At 42.6% G+C, this 19,421-nt stretch overlaps 1 pseudogene; it reads right to left on the reverse strand.

Moving 5' to 3' along the window:
* Positions 1-1,395: 1,395 nt before the first annotated feature.
* LOC118836191 lies at positions 1,396-19,414 on the reverse strand (annotated as a pseudogene).
* Between the last annotated feature and the right edge of the window lie 7 nt (positions 19,415-19,421).

Below are 19,421 nucleotides of genomic sequence, written 5' to 3' on the forward strand. Positions count from 1 at the left end.
GATTTCTCATCAAGTCACTAGCTTCCACTTGCTTCAATCTCATTTTTAAGGTAGTATTTTCTTCAGTGGTCTTTTGGACCTCCTTTTCCATTTGGCTAATTCTGCCTTTCAAGGCATTCTTCTCCTCGTTGGCTTTTTGGAGCTCTTTTGCCATTTGAGTTAGTCTATTTTTTGAAGTGTTGTTTTCTTCAATATTTTTTTCAGTATTTTTTGGGGTCTCCTTTAGCAAGTCATTGACTTGTTTTTCATGGTTTTCTTGCATCATTCTCATTTCTGGTCCCAATTTTTCCTCTACTTCTCTAACTTGCTTTTCCAACTCCTTTTTGAGCTCTTCCATGACCTGAGTCCAGTTCATGTTTTTCTTGGAGGCTTTTGGTGTAGGCTCTTGCACTTTGTTGACTTCTTCAGGCCATATGTTTTGGTCTTCTTTGTCACCAAAGAAAGATTCCAAAGTCTGAGACTGAATCTGGGTGTGTTTTCGCTGCCTGGCCATGTTCCCAGCCAACTTACTTGACCCTTGAGTTTTTCGTCGGGGTATGACTGCTTGTGGAGCAAAGAGTACTTTGTTCCAAGCTTGAAGGGATGCGCCATTGATTTCAGAGCTATTTCTAAATAGTCAGCTCTGCCACCCCAGCACTCCTCCTTCCTCAAGAACCACCAACTGGGACCTGATGCAAATCTTCAGCAGGCTCTTCACTCCTGCTCTGATCTGCCCCTTAATCCTCCCACCACGTGGGCCTGGGGCTGGAAGTAACTACAGCTGTAGTTCTGTAGCTGCACCTCCCTCCCTGCCCCTGGGGCGGTGGCCTAACTGCGAACTCTGTCCCCCTCAGCTTTTCCCACTAACCTTCTCTGTTGTCTTTGGTGTTTGTGGGTTGAAAAGTCTGGTAACTGCCACAGCTCACTGATTCAGGGTGCTAGGGGCTGTTCTGCCCGGCTCCTGGTCTGGCTGGTCCTGCTGCCTGCCACGCTGAGCTCCATTCCCCTCCACTCTGTGCGCGATAGACCTCATCCAGCGACCATCCAGGCTGTCCTGGGCTGGATCCCTGCTTCCCTCTGCTATTTTGTGGGTTCTGCGTTCTAGAATTTGTTCAGAGCCATTTTTAATAGGTTTTTGGAGGGATGTGGTGGGGAGCTCACGCAAGTCCCTGCTTTCCAGCCACCATCTTGGCTCCACCCCCAGAAGTCCAGGAACATCTTAATTCTTTTTCCAGGCCAAGTTTGGTCATTATCATCAAGCAGCAGTCAGCTTCAAAATTTGTTCTCTCTATTGATATTGTTGTAATCAGTGTGTGTTGTTTTCCTGGTTCTGCTTTTATCAAAGATAGATTTTGAAATAAGGGACCTTCCACTGCAAAACACAAGGAGTACTCCAAAAAGCATTGTCTGCCTTAGTGTTTTTCAGAGCTTGGCTTGTTGCTTTCCTTCTTTCAAGAGATTTCCACCATGGTTCATAAATCGGTTTGGATCTGAAGCTTTTCTCTCAAATTCCAAGAAAAGCTTCCAGTTCATTCCCCACTTCTGAACACCTTCAGAGAGTTCTTTGTGAGTGTCATAATATTGTTTCAACTTCACAACTTCTTCATCATGGAACTGTAGCAAGATCTCTGTGTAGTCCTCGTCATAGCAATGGGTGAAGGCTTCTTTCTGCTATTGGCTGTAAAAGCATTTTTCCCAATACAGCGCCAGCTCCACCCTGGTTGCTTTAATCATTTTCTTCAAGTTCTGAATCCTCAGGTCCTCCAAACGATCCACTTCTAATTGTAACACTTTTCTGATCATGGCCTTTGACCCAGTCACGAACATGGCCAGAGCTTCTCTCTCCTGGGAAGATATTTGTAACCATAGCCAGAGTTTCCTGATTCGAGAGCATAGCCCTTTAATACACAGCTTCGTTCTCAGCTTTCTCCATTTCTAGCTGTAAAAGCAGATTCTTTAGGGCTGTTATGTTCTCCCATGACAGACAAAAGGTCTCTTCATCCTTATATACCACATCTCTCTCAAAATCTGTTTCTGGACTGTGATCCAGATCCTCCATACAGAGTAGGATCCAAATTCCTCCCATTGGCTTGCCTTTGTTTCCCTCAGAGCTGCCAGGTGATTTCTGAACTGGTTCAGCTCCTCTATGCTGAGTAGTGAGTCACTGTTGAGTCTGTATGGGAGCACACAAAGAATCTCACACAATTTTTGGTCTTGTTCTTGAAGTAGTTTCTGTTCTGGTATCCTTTCTTCTTTCTGTCTTTTCAACTCTTCTATCTGTGTTTGAAGATCCTTCTCTAGCTTCAAGACGGTAGTCTGCTCTCCTTCAAGTCTTAAGTCCTTGCACAGCAATCTCTCCTTCGGTACTGTTGACTCCAAGTTCTGAAACTCCCTCTTGTGTCTAGCACTCTCCACTCTGCACTCCCTGGAAGCTGGCCCTCAGCTCCTGAATCCTGTGCTCTCAGTCCCCAGTCCTCAGTTTCTTAGCTTCTCACTTCTACTCCTCTGTTTCTCAGTTTCTGCAGCTTCTGCTCCTCTGTTTCTTGGATTCTTCAGCTTCTGCACAGCCAGAATGTTTTACTCATGCTTCTAATGTTTTTAATCACATGGACTCCCTGAGGCCTGAGCTACAGGGGCAGAGGAGTTAGCACTTTCTTCTAGTGTACGTGGGCAATGATACCAAAAATGGTGCTAGAGAGTTTTAGCCAAATGTTTTCATGTCTGGTTGAGATCCATGCTTAGTTCTTAATGCATGTTTATGGTTGGGAAAAGTGGAAATGGCATAACTCCCAACCAATACATTTCTCAAGTGAAAGGCTGGGTGGAGTACCTGTTCTCAGCTTGGAAAGACTTTCATGGATATAAGTGATCATGTATTGGAACTACATGTAAAAAACATCTAACGTGCAGGCAGCATACAGTATAGCAGACCAATATAGTTTAAATATTGGGGAAGTTTAAATGAGTTAAACAATAATCAGTTAGTTCTTACTTTATATCCACAGCCTTTATGTACAGTGATTTTTATATAATGTGAACTTGCTTGCATATGTCAGGGAGAGAGAGAGGAAGAAAGGGGGCCATGTGCCCTTGGAGGGGGGCCAGATGCACATGGTTCAAAGACACATGGGGGCCAGGGACAGAGAAGCAAGAGCAAGAGGAGGAACATGTGGGGCCTGAAGAACAAGAGGAAGAACATGCAAGAGGGGAGGGGAGACAGACACAGGCTAGACGTGGACACATGGGAGAATGGGAGACTTGCAGGTTTGGGGACAGACACCTTGCACCCAAGCCAGGGCAGATGGAAGATAAACACAAAAGCTGGACACTTGGGCGGGTGTGTAGAGGGGGACAGAGATCTCTTCTTGGCACCAGAGGTCTTGAGCCAAGCCCCTGACCCCACATCTCTTCTGCTTTCACTTGGAGGGCTTTCTTAATGCTTGGAGTTTTTTTTATTGGGGGGGGGGGGTTGGGGAGGCCACAGAGTGCCAAGTGGAGTGGCAGGAGCAGAGCATGAAGTACTATACAGTAAAGTTAGTATAGATTATTTTTTTTGGAATGGGGATTTCTTTCAGAATTCTTACATAAAGTCAAATCTGTGTAATTTGAATTTATGTAAAGCAAGAACTGACCATACTATATACCATGTACTTTAAATATTGGGCAAATTGTCAGGTCTCAAAATAGTCCCAGGCAATATTTTAGACCCCACAAAGATTGTAATACATAGCATGCACCTGTTACCCATAAGCAGAGGAGTCAGACTCCCTGGTGAGTAAGAGGACAAGAGGAATGGGGAAATCCAGCCAACTTGGCTCCAAGAAGAGCTGATCTACTAAGGGCGCATGCGCAGTGATGATCCCAAGAATGATTCTGATGAGGACAATACCAGTCATGACTCAAGTGATGTAATTCTAGAGCCCATCTTCTTAAACTTTTTCCACTTGCCATGGGTCACAACCCCCCAGTTTAAGAAGTGAAGAGGAGGATGGGGGAACCCTGCCATAATCCATTTTCTGCCAAATCCTTCAAGGATTCTGTGACTCAGTAGCATATTTGGGGAATGTAACCAGCTCCCTACTGAAGTAATTTCCCTGGCTTGCTTCAAGACTCGGGTAAAATCCCATCTTTTACAGTAGGCCTTGCCTGGTGTCCCCAGCCACAAATGTCTTCTTAGCCCTTGAAGTTACCTCATATTGGCTCTGTATACCAAGTTATTTAAATATCGCTTGTCAAATTAGAATTTGAGCCCTTGAAGGGCAGAGACTCATTTTACCTTTCTTTGTACCTCTCACACTCAACATAGTGCCTAGGCCATAGAAAATGTTTAATAAAGGCTTATTTGCTGACTATGGAGACAGGCTCATCCCCAATCCACTAACCATTTAGTGATGAAGAAAAACAGAAAATGACCCTCAGTCCTGAAGGGCTCCCTTCCCTTTTGACGTGAAGTGGCAGGATTATGGGAAAGAGAGCCAGGGACTCAGAGTTTTTATAAAACCAACCAAGTTCACTTTGTTGTTACTCCAAATGTGAGGTTCTCATCCAGTCACCAGTGAGGACACATATAAGAGAACTAAATCACATCCATCTTGGCATTCTCAATAGAAACAAAATGAGAAGAACTAAGTTACAGCAAACTAGCAGGGTAGTACAGAGACTCACCTTGGAGGGTCAAATCATGGAAATGACAGAACTGGTTTTACCATGTGCTCAGATCGCATTTCTTGGGACGTCTCTTGAAGTGCTCGTGTGCATTTTAAAAAATTTTTGCCATCTTTTGTTTTTATATCCCCTACTTTTTCCAATATATCCTTCTCCACCTAGAGAGCCATACTGCGAAGTATGAGAGTTCATAAAAAATGAAGTAATATGGCCCCCCCAGCAATGTTCTCTGCAGTGTTCCATACCTACCGACAGCCCCTCATCTCCAAAGAAGGAGGGAATATGATTTCTCTTAGGTCCAAATTTAATCATTATCATTTTAAAGATGCTTTGTTGATATTGTTTACATTTCCTATTGTAACTCTACTTCTGCCCTTTCCACATTAATGATCCCTTATAACAATTTTTAAATAAATAAAACCATTCAAAACCATAGCAAAAAGCTGTCATGTGTACGCACATACTTATATGTATATATACGTGTATGTGCGTTGTTCAGTCATGTCCTACTCTTCATAACCCCTGGACCATAGCACACTGGGCCCTTCTATCCTAGCCTATCTCTTGGAGTCTGTCCAAGCTAATGTCCATTGTTTCCATGGATCCCTCTCATCCTCAGCCATTCCCTTTTCCTTTTGCCTTCAATCTCACATATGTTTATACATGTATGTGCACAGTGGTGTGGAATAATACATATATGCATATACTCACATGGTCGCAGAACACATGTGTATGTATACACATGTTATGTGTCCCATGTGAATGTAGGCACATGTCTGAGGACACATGTACACATGCACACATGTATTGTTATACACCAGTGGAACTCCTGCCTCTACAAAGGAATAATGGGGGGGTGCCTTCTCATGTGACTTCTTTGGGGTCCGGCTTGTTCTTTATAATTTTGCAACACCATTTTCAATTGTTTTGTGTTGGTTCTTCCAGGGAAAATAAAATTGGTAGTTTTGATTAGGTGAAATTCAAAAGGTTTTTGGAAAAATAAAATTGAGGCATGTCAGGTAAAAAGGGAAACCACTGGTGGGTGGAGCTTTGTATCCCTTTTTTCACATAAGGATTTGGTATTCAAGATGTGTAAGGCCATTCCTCAACGGAGAAGTAGTCAAAGGATATGAGCAAACGGGTCTCAAAGGGTGAATTGTACAGCCTTAACAATAACCAGGAAAATGCACAAAATCACTAACATGACAAATGTAAATCAAACAACCTTAACAGGGCTAGGGAACCTAGAGGCCACATGTGGCCCCCTAGGTCCTCAAGTGTGGTCCTTTGACTGAATCCAAACTTCACAGAACAAATTCCCTTAATAAAAGGATTTGTAATGTAAAACTTGGACTCAGTCAAAAAGCTGCACCCAAGGACCTAGAAAACCACATGTGGCCTACTGGCCCAAGATTCCCCAGTCCTGACTTTGAGGTTTCACCTCAGCCCCAGCAAAGTGACAAAGATAAAAGCTGAAGATAGTCTTATGTGGGAGGAGCTATGGAAAGACAGGCCCAGTGATGAGATCAATATAATTTGACAGTATTTGGTCTAGATTGTGCTTTCAGTAGAAAAGAAATATATAAAAAAGCAACCCTACCAGGATTTGGTGTGCTCAGAGGCTTGGCAAAGTTCTACTGCTCTTTGGGGCTTTTTTTCACCTTGGAAAGGCAAGAAAAGAGCAGTATCTGTTTTTAGTCAACAATCTCTTTTATCTTTTGTTATGAATAAAAAGTAATTTTAAGGTATTTTATTGTTCACAAATGTTATTTTGTGATCCAATCCTAAGTTTAAATCACTGGACTGTCATGAGTAGGTCCGGACCAGAACATTTGGCAATATTCGGCAAATGTGAGTTGCAATAACTTTGTATTTGTGGTGACTAAAGTGGGCAAAAGGCAATGGGGGTGGGGGGAAAGGGGGGTGGAGGAACCTATGGTGTTTGGATTGTGGTTACAATATATGGGGAGCCCTCTCAGAGAAGGTGGAGCCTTCCCACTGCCAGCAGGCCCATTAAGTGCTTACAGAGCTTAACAGGGAGAGTAAAAATGCTGCCAATATCATATCCCTTGGTGGTTATTAATGGTTTTAGAAAAAGCTGGATGGCTAGGATAAGAAAAACAAAAATAAATTTTCTTCGTACATTCAGCTATTGGAAAGAATGTGAATGAGCTTTGGATTTATTGGATTATGTCTAGAAGACAGAGAGCCTTAGTAACAGTGCAAGTGAAAAGCCCGGCATTGCTGCATGTCAAGTCCCATAGGCTGCAGGTGGGGAGTGTAACCACCCTCATGATGCTGCCGGAAAATGTGTTAAATCCTTTGAGTTTAGGGAGAAACAGGAAGACATTTAGATCAGGAAGGAGGATGAGAATAGTCCAAGGCAGTAAGAAAGCCTCGGGTTTGTACCATTTGTCCCAAACTAGAGGAGGATTTTCTTCACTGAGGATTCAAGGAGTAGTTGGGGTGTCATCACCAAGAAACTTCTGAGATTTCAAGAGGAGTTTAAAAACCATTGATTAGTGAAAGTGTGGTCTAATGTGTAGTTTCTCCTGATTGTAGAGTTCCATCACTTTCAGATCAAAGGACTTTTTGCAAAGTTCAGTCAGTTAAAAGTTCTGGATAGATGCTGTCCTTTGTCCCCCCTCAAGTGAGTCTTGTGGTGAGTTATGTAAAGATGACCACTGAAAGAGTTCCCTCTAGAGCCAGTACCCAAGTGACCTTTTGGTCACCAAGAGAGGTGGAGTACAATTGCTAAAAGATAGATTTGATTACCTGTATTTAACTCACATCTTATGACCATTCTTTGTCAATGGCAACTAATAAGAATAGTAACTGGCATATGTAGCACTAAGATTTGCAAAGTGCTTTCAGATATTTTAGCTTCACAACAACCCTGGGAGGTAGATGTTATTATTATCCCCATTTTACAGAGGAGGAAACTGAGGTTGAGAGGTTAAGTAGATTTTGTAGGGTCACAGAGTTAGTAAATGTCTCAGGCCAGATTAGATCCAACCTTCTGAGTGAAGATCCACCCAAGTATTGTTAGATTTAACTGCAGGGCTCCCTTAACATTTGCCACCCAGGGCTGGGCAGATCAGCTCATGGAATCAAATATTCCTCCCTGTGCATATAAACTTGCTCCTGTTAGGTGGGGAGGAAGTGATGATAAGGAGCTTTGGCTGTGGTTCTTGAAATGTGACGATCAGACTTCTGAAAGAACAGCAGTAAGCATCTTCGCTGAGCCTACAATTGCGTGAAAGGACAGCCTTGAGACCCAAGACCCTCCCTGACACACACCCCTACCCTCTAATACCACCCCCCAAAAACCTGAATAACATTTCAAAAAAGAAGAAATGATAACTTCCTGGATCTATTAAAATGAAAAGACAAAGCAAAAATAGGAGAATCTACTGGTCATCTCTTTAAAGATTATAATAGCCAAATTCCAATGCTTTGAGGTAAAAAACAAAAACACCTTACAGCAATCATACAGAAATAGTTCAAATACCAAGGAACCAGTCAAGTCACACAAGATTTAGCAACTAATGCCTCAAAGAAGAGGAAATATTGGAATACCATCTCCTTACAGGCAAAAGATACAACCAAGAATAACTTGCCATGCAAAACAGTATAATCCTAAGGTGGGGGAAATAGACTTTTAATGGAATAGAGGATTTAAAAGGCATCCTGTGAAAAGCTTAGAGCTAAGAAGAACTTTGAAATGCAAACATGTGAGTCAAGAGAAAACTAAAAAGATAAATAGATTTGAGTAATGGGAAGAGGTTATATGATGATGACATCTTATATCCTAAGAGGGTAGGAAAAGCAATTATCCCATCAGAACTCTAATGTCTTCAAGGGTTCCAGAAGGAACAGGCAAAGCATTATCTCACTTTCATCTGCAACACTGATTAATCAAACACACACACATTCATGTAAAAATATATTAAACCCAACAGAGAAATAGGCAAGGGTGAGACAAGTTAGGGTTTAGAAGACAGGGTGGTATTCAGGAGGGAATAATAGTGGTAAATGGAGAACCTCTCAACAAAATATAGCATCCATTTTGTTAAAAAAAAAAGAAACCACTAAAAATCCTAGGAAAAAGCGAATCTTTGTTTAGTCCGGTAAATTGTACCCATCAAAAACCAAAAGCCAGCATTATAAGCAATGGAGAAATGCCTTCCCAATTAGATCAAGTGTAAATCAAGGATCCTCACCACTATTGTGTGATGTAGTACTAGAAATGTTAACTGTAACAACAAGAAAAGAGAAATTGAGGGAACAAAAAGAGGGAAAGTAAGAAACAATTATCATTTTTCACACATAATATGATGGTCTCCATAGAGGACTCTAAAAAGACAACTAAAAATGGGTTAAAATAACTTCAGCCAAATAACAACATATAAAATAACTTTGTATAAAACTTTAGCTTTTTTACATTTTACAAAAAAAAATGTGTAAAATATTTGGTATTCTACCTACTCACAGAGGAACCTTGTCAATACAATTACAAAACACTCTACAAAAATACAGACCTAAACAGTTAGAGAAATAATTGTTCCTGAGTTGATTGAGACAGTGTAACAAAAATGACAATACTATGCTACAAAGCACTAATCATCAAAATATATTTTATTCCAGGCAAGCTGTTTGACTCTGTTTGCCTCAGTTTCTTCATCTGTAAAAATGAGCTAGAGAAAGAAATAGCAAACTGCTCCAGTATCTTTGCCAAGAAAACTCCAAATGGGGTCACAAAGAGTCAGCATAACTGGCTGAACATTAAAGGATCAGAGGGCTCAGAATGTGAAATGTCAGAGGACAAAGGAGATAGGATTTCAACCAAGAATCACCTACCCAGCAAAACTGAGTATAATCCTTCTGAGGAAAAAAATGGATTTTTAATGAAATAGATGATTTTCAAGCATTCCTGATGAAAAGACCAAAGCTGAATATAAAATTTGACTTTCAAATACAAGACTTGAGAGAAGCATAACAGGTAAACAGGAAAGAGAAATCATAAGGGATTCAATAAGGTTAAACTGTTTACATTCCAATGTGGGAAGATGATACTTGTAACTCCTAAGAAGTTTCTCAGTATCACGGCATTTAGAAGGAGAATACATAGAAGACCATGATGGGATGATATCTAAAAATAAAATAAAAGGTAAGAAAGAGGGTTACGTGGGGAAAAGGAGGAAGGCAGAGGTAGAATGGAGTAAATTATCTTGCATAAAAGAGAAATGAAAGGAAGAGATTTTACAGTGGAAGGGAAGAAGGGAGTGGCAGGCAACCCTTGAACCTTACTCTCATGGTGATTGGCTCAGAGAGGGAATAGTAGTATACACTCTCAGTTGGGTATAGAAATCTAGGAGAAGTAGGAAGGAAGAGAGATAAAAAGGGAGGGGTGATAGAAAGGAGGGCAGATTGGGGGAGGCAGTGGTCAGAAACAAAATAGAGTTTTGAGGAGTAATAGAATGAAAGGAGAAAGAGAAGGACAAACAGGGTAGGAAACAGGATGGAGAGAAATACACAGTTAGTAAACATAACTATGAATGTGAATGGGATGAATTCACCCATAAAACAGAAGCAGATAGCAGAATGGATTAAAAGTCAGAATCTGACAATATGTTATTTACAGAAAACAGACTTAAAGCAGAAAGACACACAGAGGAAAGGTAAGAGACTGAAACAGAATCTATTATGCTTTAGCTGAAGAAAAAAAAATCATGATCTCAGACAAACAAAAGCAAAAAATAGATCTAAATAAAAGAAATAAGCAGGGAAACTACATTTTGCTAAAAGTACCATAGACAATGAAGTCATATCAATGCTAAACATGTATCAGCCAAATAGTATAAGATGCAGATTCTTAAAGGAAAAGTTAAATCAATTATGAGGAAATAGTAAAACTATACCAGTGTGGGACTGCAATTTTCCCCTCAGAACTAGATAAATCTAATGAAAAAATAAATAAGAAAGAAATTAAGAAGATGAATAGAATTTTAGAAAAGCTAGATATGATAGACCTCTGTAGAAAACCGAATGGTAATAGAAAGGAATACATACCCTTTTCTCAGCAGCACATGGCACCCACAAAAATTGACTATGGATTTGGGCATTAAAAAACCCTCACAACCAAAAGCAGAAAAGCAGGAATATTAAGTAGATCCTTTTCAGATCATAGTGCAATAAAATTTCCATTCAATAAAGATATACTAAAAATAAATTTGAAACTAATCTAATTCTAAAGAATGAGTGGGCCAACAAACAGATCATAGAAACAAATAATTTTATTAAAGAGAATGACAACAATGAGACAACATCCCAAAATGTATGGGATGCAGGGAAAGCAGTACTTGGGAAAATTTTTATATTTCTAAATGCTTACATTAATAAAATAGAGAAAGAGCAGATCAATGAATTGGGCATGCAACTAAAAAGAAACTAGAAAAAGAACAAATTAAAAAATTCCCAAGTAAACAATAAATTGGAAATCCTGAAAATCGAAGGACAGTCTAATAAAAACAAAAGTAAGAAAACCATTGAACTAATAAATAAAACTAGGAGCTGGTTTTAAGGGGAAAAACAGTAAAATAGATAAACCATTGGTTAAATGGAAAAAAAAAGAAGAAAATACCATTATGAAAATGAAAAGGATGAATTCACCACCAACGAAGAGGATGTTAAAGCAATTATTAGGAGCTCTTTTGCTCAATTATATGCCAATAAATCTAACAAACTAAGTGAAATTGATAATTATTTACAAAAATATAAATTGCCCAGATTAAGAGAAAAGCAAATCTAATATTTAATAACTATATCCTAATAAAAGAAAATGAACATAAAGGAGCTCCTTAAAAAAAATCTCCAGGACTAGAGGGATTCACATGTGAATTTTACCAAACATTTAAAGAACAATTAATTCCAATATTATATAAAGTATTTGGAAAAAGAGGCAAGGAGTCCTATCAAATTCCTGCTATGATATATGTATGTCATATGGTGCTGACACCTAAACCAGGAAAAACAAAAACAGAGAAAGAAAACTATAGGCCAATTTCCCTAATAAATACCAGAAATGCTAGCTATAGCAATAAGACAAGAAAAAAATTGAAAGAATAAGAACAGGCAATGAGAAAACAAAACTATCACTCCTTGCAGATGGTATGTTGGTATACTTACAGAATCCTAAAGAATCAATTAAAAAACTAGTTGAAATGATTAACAATCTCAGCCAGATATAAAATAAACCCTCATAAATCATCAGTATTTCTATAAATTACCAACAAAGTCCAACAGGAAGAGAGAAAAAGAGAAATCCTATTTAAAATAACTGCAGACGATGTAAAGTACTTGGGAGTCTATCTGCCAAGACAAACCCAGGAACTACACGAACACAATTACAAAACACTCCTGTGTTACAAAACTCAAAGACAAATTTAAACAACTGGAGAAATAGTAATTGCTATGAGCAAGACAAATGGGAAAAAACAGCTACCTGTGAGTATGTGACAGCCCACTCCTGGGGAAAAGGGACAGATTCCATTTGATAGTAAGGAGGAGAATTAAAAACTATGGTTGCACTTGGTGGAGAAACCTTTCATATCAATGAAAAGAAAACCTCCTTACAATGGAAGCTCCCCACATACAGAAAGGACTGTCTCAGGAGGTAATAGCTCTAGCTCAGAAAAGGCCTGACAGGGCAAGCCAGATTTTCCTTTCCTCTTGGGAGTGAGGTTTCAACGACTGCAGTGGGGAGGTGTGGATGCTGTGTGGATCCACCAAAGGTCGGAGGAAATCTACCTCTGAGATTCTGGGAAGGTGTGATTTCCCAAAGTTCACACTTCCAGGGGGAGGAGAGAGAATAAAATCAGAGAGGAGGCTGGGGTGAAGTTACTATAAATTGCAGAGCAGGCATGGCCTGGAGGCAGACCTGCTTGGAGCTGGTACAGCATCCAAGCTTAGAGCCCTGTGATGGAGGCACAACAGAGACCCTCAACACCACACTCAGTGAAAGTGAGTAGCTGAGGGTAAAATGTCTTGGGGATTAGGACTTTTCTCAGGATTAGGAGTCTGTCTTTGCCCTACCCCAACCTCACTTAGCTCAGAAAATCCCAAGTGCCCTGGCCCCAGGAATTCTAGAATTCATGGCCCTTCTCAAAGGAGCTATTCCATTTGTGTTCCAGAAATGAACCTGAGGCACCTGGATGAAGGGGCTCCATGAACCCTAAGTCAGATCAGAAGCTGCAGGGGTCACTACCAACCCTCAAATGTTGGCATGCCATCTGGCAGTCTTCAGCTCTGGTCTTAGGGCCCAACAGATTTGACCTCGGCCTGGCCCCTCATTTCCTGCCCTGACTATGGGGCCCTCGTTTGGCCAAACCTGGCTCTCAGCACATGCTACTCTTTGAGGATAAAGAGGTGGGTGGGGTAGCATTGGAGATCATGAAGAACTACATCCTTTGATGGAGGCAAAAAAAAAAATCCAGGGCAGGGTCCAGGAAAGTGACCTCAGAGCCAAGATTCCATTCCATCAACTGCCCACATTCCCAGACCGAGTCACTTCCCTGCTGCATGACAGTTAGACACAGAAGGCTTGGGTTTCAATTCGTCTCTGTGACTTATCTTGGGAATTTCCCCTTTGTGCATGACACCTCCATTTTCCCACAGGATTCATGAAGGGCATGCCCAGCATGATCTCTAAGGCCCCTTCCACATCTCAGTTGTGGATTCCAGCAGCTATCCTTCCCACGATCATGCCAGGCCTCTCCTGCGGATTTTTATGCTTCCTAGCTCAGAGGGACTGTGGGCCAGACTCTTGTCCTTCCCTTCCCCAAGTTTACCTTTCCTGCTGTGCATAATGGGGACCCAAGAGCCCCAACCCTGCCCCCGACCCTTAGACTTTTTCCCCAGGAAGGCAAGCTCAGGTCAAAAGGGAGTTGTCTACTGTGCTGATTCTAACTGCCATTGTGCCTCTTCTCCCTCTAGGACCTCAGCCCTTCTCTAGACTGTTGTAGGCTTGCAGGACCAGATCATCTGCTCAGGCTTCGGAGCTTATTTCTGAATGCTTCCCCCAAGAACTCTGGCCACCATCTTTTCAGACAGCCTGGAGGTTGCTGCCCATAGTGACTGGCCATTCAACTGTAGTCATGCCTTATGCAGTGCCAGCTCATCCCAGAGGGATGGTGTCATGCTGCCCCAAGCACCAGGAACCCTTGACTCCACTGTGTAGAAAAGATAATAAAAAAAGTCTAACTGATCTGGGCTTTCTCCAGACTTCACAGGGGCCACACTATGACCTGCTGCTGCAAGATCCTAACCCACAAAAGCAAGTAAGTCATCCAGCCAATAGATCTTCTACCAGGGCCCCAGAGGGCCACAATGCCCATGTTCTGCCTTGGGAGAAAGATTAAGAGAATTAGTCATTCTGGATGAAGTGGTCATAATAATATATCTAGCATGGTGTAAGGGTAACTGACATTCATGTGGCATATAATGGAGCTGGCAGAGTCAAATCCACAGAACATGGTATGATTCATAGAAAATATTTTCCCCCAGGAAGACTTGGAGACTGAAAGTAGTAGATAACCATTTAAAGTCTTAAACACCAAGACTTCCGGGTCACCTAAGACAACCGGGATGGTTAACCAGACATTTTCTCCAATTCTCATGTTCTCTCAAACGTCTCCAAAACAGAAATTATGCCCCAAAGACAAAGCAACTTCAGCTGTTTCCATGATCTAGTACACACAGAATCCAAAAGAAGGTAAAATATAATTCTCCAAACCCAAGAACTGATGCTTACTAACCCTGAGCTCACTCGATATTTCTTGCCCACCTCCCACATTGCCAGGCAGTAAGGCAGACACAAGGACACAACATAGAGTTAACATCAAAACCCACCCCTCCACCCTTAGTCCTCCCTCCTTCTTTCCAGTGCCATGGAGACTATGGCTTCAGGCTATGGAAGTTTGCTCAAGCCTCAATAGCCAGTTTGGTCACAGCCCTTCAGGCTGGGCAAAAGCTTGCCAGGGGCTGCAACCTGGAAACACCAGTACTGGGGAAAGCATGACTCCCACGATTATCTGGTCTCTCTTTTCTCCATGTTCTTCATACTACTAATGCTTCCAAGGCATCTATTATAGGCATCCATATGTGCTAGATGTTTTCTGCTACTGTCTTGTAGGGTTCTCTACATGGATCCCCTTTTCCATTATGCCTCATTTCCAAAACAAAGCAATTAACAATAATAATAATAATAAGATGATAATGATGATGATGATGATGATGACGATGACAATGATACTAAGAGGTAACTTTTAAAATAGTATTTCGTACGTACTCTACCAGGCCCGTCCTAAGTGCTTTACAGTGATTATCTCATTGGAGCCTCACAGCAACTGTGGCAGGTAGGTGCTATCGTTATCTCTATTTTACAGATGAATAACCTGAGGCAAGCAGAGATTAAGTGACTTGCCCGTGGTTGCCTACAACGCCCCCTGTCCACCTCTTCGTTGTTACCTCTACCAGACTTCTGCCTTTACTCCTTCTCCTTGTGTACATTTAGAAAGAAGTCTCTTACTGGTCTCTCCGTTATCATTCAGTTGCCGTTACTGTCCTTGCCTGCTGCATTTATTCACTCCTGTTGAATTTATGTTGTTCGGGGTGTTTGAGGGGCAAACAATCCCATCAATTCTGGTCTTTCGAAAAATGTTTCAAACTCTTCTTTATTATTCAATACCCATCTTTTGTTCTATATGGTTAAGCTCATCCTTGTTTGTCTTTTGCTTTTGAAGAGGACCGATGGCATCATGAGGGTGATATCTTGGCTCATGAGTGAATTGGATTTAAGTGAGGCAGAGATGCACAAATGGGTTTGGGAAGAGTCGGACGTGACTGAAACAACTGAATGACAACAAGAAAAGAGCCCATAGGGTGGAAGTATCTCCAGCCTGAGAAGGAAGGCAGCTGGAGAAGATGTGGTTTGGAAATGAGCATGGCCGGAGTGGGTACTTCCTTAAATGGAGGTTCAGGGGAGGAAGTCACCATGAGAAGGCCACAGGGAAAGAGGTGAGATAGTAGTCTAGGGAATCAGGAACTAAGTTGTTGTTCAACCATTTCAGTCTTGTCCAACTCTTTGTGACCCCATCTTGAGCTTTCTAAGCAGAGATACTGGAGGGGTTTGCCATTTCCTTCCCTATCTCATTTTACAGAAGAGAAAGCAGGCAAACAGGTAGAAGTGACTTACCCAGGGTCACACAGCTAGAAAGTGTCTAAGGTCAGATTTAAACTCAGGTCTTCCTGACTCCATGCCCAGTGCTCTCATTGAACCACCTAACTGCCCCAAACTGATTTGGAATAGTGTATTTGCAATAAAGCTGGAAAGGTACAGTGGGCCGGGTTCTGACAGGGTTTGGATGCCAGTGAAAAAAGTTTGTCTTTCCCCTGGAAGTAATCAGGAGCCACTGGAACTTACTGAGTTGGGGAATGACGTGGTCAGAACTACACTTATGAAAATGACTTAGGCAGCTGTGTGGAAAACAGACTGTAGTGGAAAGAGACTTGAGGAAGATCCAGTAAGATACTATCACAACATTCCAGGATAGAGACGATCAGGGCTTCAACCAGGCTTGTGACCAGTGAATGAAGAGGAAGGTGAATATGTAAGATGTTTTAGGAAAGAAAAAGATTTGGCCACTAGTTGGATATGTGAGATGAAAAGAAGATGAAACTGAGGTCTTAAGGCTGGTGATTGGAAGGATGGTATTGTGTAGACTTGTAAGTTTGGTTGGAAAGATGAATCCTTTTTTGGTCACATTGAGTTTGAGACGCCTATGGAAAATTCAGTTAGAAATGTCCAATAAGCAGTTCTTGATGTGTGACTGAACCTCAGGGGAGTAACAGTAATTGTCAATTCATTGCTTATAAAGCCTCTGGAGAGGTTTTGTGGAGGGAACTCAATTTATTGCTTCCTACTATATTTTTTGGAGGCAATCAGGGTTAAGTGACTTACCCAGGATCACACAGCTAGTAAGTGTCTGAGGCCACATTTGAACTCAGGTCTTCCTGACCTCAGACCCAGTGCTGTATCCACTGCACCACCTCACTGCCCCTTGATTCCTACTATTCTGCCATCTTGGCTCTCTACCAGAAAGAGAAGTTTCAGTCAAATGTTGGGAGCAGAAATCACATTGCAAGGAGCTGAGAAATGAGTGTAAAGTGCAGATGTTGATGTAATGATCCCAGATGATCTTTTCTAGGAGCTTTGTTGTAAAGCAGAGAGTTATAAGCTAATCATTTGGAGTAATGGTTAGATAAAGTAGAATTGGGATGGGAGGTGTGATCTGGATATTTTGGTAGGCAATTGAAATGGAAGCCATGGAACTGATGTGATTCCCAAGGGAGAGAGTCCGAGGATAGAAAGGAAGAAGGCCAATGCCATAGTCTTGGCATCCACTTCTGTGGAACAGAAGAAGAAACATTGAGGGTGATAGAGAAGGAGTAGTCAAAAGGTAGGAGGAGAACCAAGAAAGGGTAGGATTACAGAAGGGAGAGTAAAACGTCCCAAAGTGTACAGACCTATCAGAAGATTAAATTCAGAAATTAATTATTCAAGTGTTTGATCAAGCCTAGAAATTTCATCAGCTTCCCCAACACACCTCTATGGATGAGGCTCTAGTAGGGATAGATGGGGGCTCAGATACTTGGAGAAGGGACATCTGGAAGGATTCTGGAAAGGAAAATAGTTATTACCTCCATCATCTCCTATGATCCCCCTCCTCGCTTGACCTTCCTTTTGATGACCTTCTGGCCATCAGGCCTGATAATATCTGTCCTCAGCTCAAGCCCATCAATATCCTTTTTGGTCACGTAGACCATTGTAATGTTAATGCAATGGGGAGATCTTTCTTGCCCATTAATAGGCCTATGTGACCTGCTTTGAGCCTGAGTCACATGAGTCCGTGTCACATGGAGCCTGTTGCGGGAGGAGCTTGCCAAGCAGGTGGAACAGGAAGAGAGAGTGAGGCAGAACTGGGAGAGAGAGCAGGCAGAGGAAGGCAGAGCAGCTAGTGAGAAGAGAGGAGCATTTTGTCTAAGGGAGCTTGTTTCGGGGAGGCCCTAAGGGAGGGAAGGCTTGGGGATGGCAGTGTTCCCTGCATTGGTAATGTGTATAAACTTCTTTGTTACTATGGTGGATTTGGTTTTCTGATGTTTGAATAAATGTTTTGGTTTTGCCTTTGAGGAAGAGAGTCTGTTATATTTTGCGATTCAAACATGGAAATACACCTGCATATTCATAGCAGCTGCTGTAGGTATTGCATTGGCAATATAACCGCACTCTCCAACAGAGACTTTAAAAACTTGAGTTATGAGTCAAGAGCATATGCATACACTGAATTGTAGGACCTGACTCAAAGTCCCTGCCATCTCTGTGACGAGATCCCTTGGGCTGGGTTCTTTGTGTCTGTGACCTTCAGTGCTCCAGTTGTTAAGTCTAGCAGGAATATCTGCCATAAGTGGCCACTCCAGTGTTACCTCTCTGAATTATCTTATTTGGGCCTGGTCCCTACCAAGTCTGAGAGGTCACAGAGTCCTCACCCCTGCTTCATTTCTCCCTGGCATCAGCTACAGGTGGCCTGGATACTCCTGATGAGGCCCAGGGTGGCACCACCAGCTTCAGGCTGCAGGGCATAGCTGGCATCAATATATCATGTCTGGAGAATACTGACCAAGACTGGTCATGCCCTACCTGTCGATAGGGTGGAGGTGACATAGGTCATTTTGGAAAAGTTTGAATGACTGGGCCCAGAATGACATCATCCTGAATCGCTGTTAATTTGGAGAGATGACTCCAGTGGAGAACCACAGGGACCTTTCCTTGGCCCAGTGATGTCTGCCATCTTTATCAGTCACATGTCCAATTGAAGTCTCCAGGTATAAAGGCAAATCAAGTTGAACAGGACTGTTGGCCAGGTACACCTGGCACCTTGAGAATTGGAGGGAACAGCCGTTAGTAGAGTCACCAAGCATTTAGTAAGCGCCTACTGCATGCAGGGCCTGCATATGCTGACATACTCCTAGAAGAAGAGATTGCTGAGAAAGACCAGGAGGGGAGAAGAGCAGGCTCTGGCCAGGAGACCTGAGGGGCGGGGCACAGGAGAGTTGGGTTTCTGATTGGTGGGCTGGGGCGCAGGCCGGTGGGCGCTGATTGGCCGAAATATCACGCCCCTCCCGATTCTTGTGTGCAAGTGCACGTGGAGTGTACGGACCATTCGGTGATGGGGGTCCGGGGGTGTGGGCGTTGAGCGCGGTTCTGAGCCGAATTAGGGGAGAGGAGGCAGGCCGAGGCGTGATCAGGGGCCCAGGTTTGGGGTTCGGAGGAGGGAGAAGGGAGGGCAGCGAGACAGGGTAAGAATCCTGGCGGAAAAAGTGAGCATGCGCAAAGGTTGCACAGCCCCAGCGGGGAAGCTGTGGGCGATGGCGCCTGTGGGAACGAGGCTGAGCATGCGCGCTGGCTGGGTAATCCAATAGCTAACTCGGGGCAACCCTGGGGGGCGGGGCGGGGGGAAGGTGTGTGGAAGTGAGCCTGAGTATGCGCACTGGTGGCACAGCCCATCCTGGGTGCGGCGTGGGTGGGAACACTTGTGGGAACGAGGCTGAGCATGCGTGTTGACTGGATAATACGACTGATCGTTAAGAGGGACTCTAGGCAGCCATAGGACGGGGAGGGGACCGGAGGTGGGATGGTGGTGAACCTGAGCATGCGCGGA

The sequence above is a fragment of the Trichosurus vulpecula genome, chromosome 2 (assembly GCF_011100635.1).
Source record: "Trichosurus vulpecula isolate mTriVul1 chromosome 2, mTriVul1.pri, whole genome shotgun sequence".
In the NCBI taxonomy this organism is placed as follows: Eukaryota; Metazoa; Chordata; class Mammalia; order Diprotodontia; family Phalangeridae; genus Trichosurus; species Trichosurus vulpecula.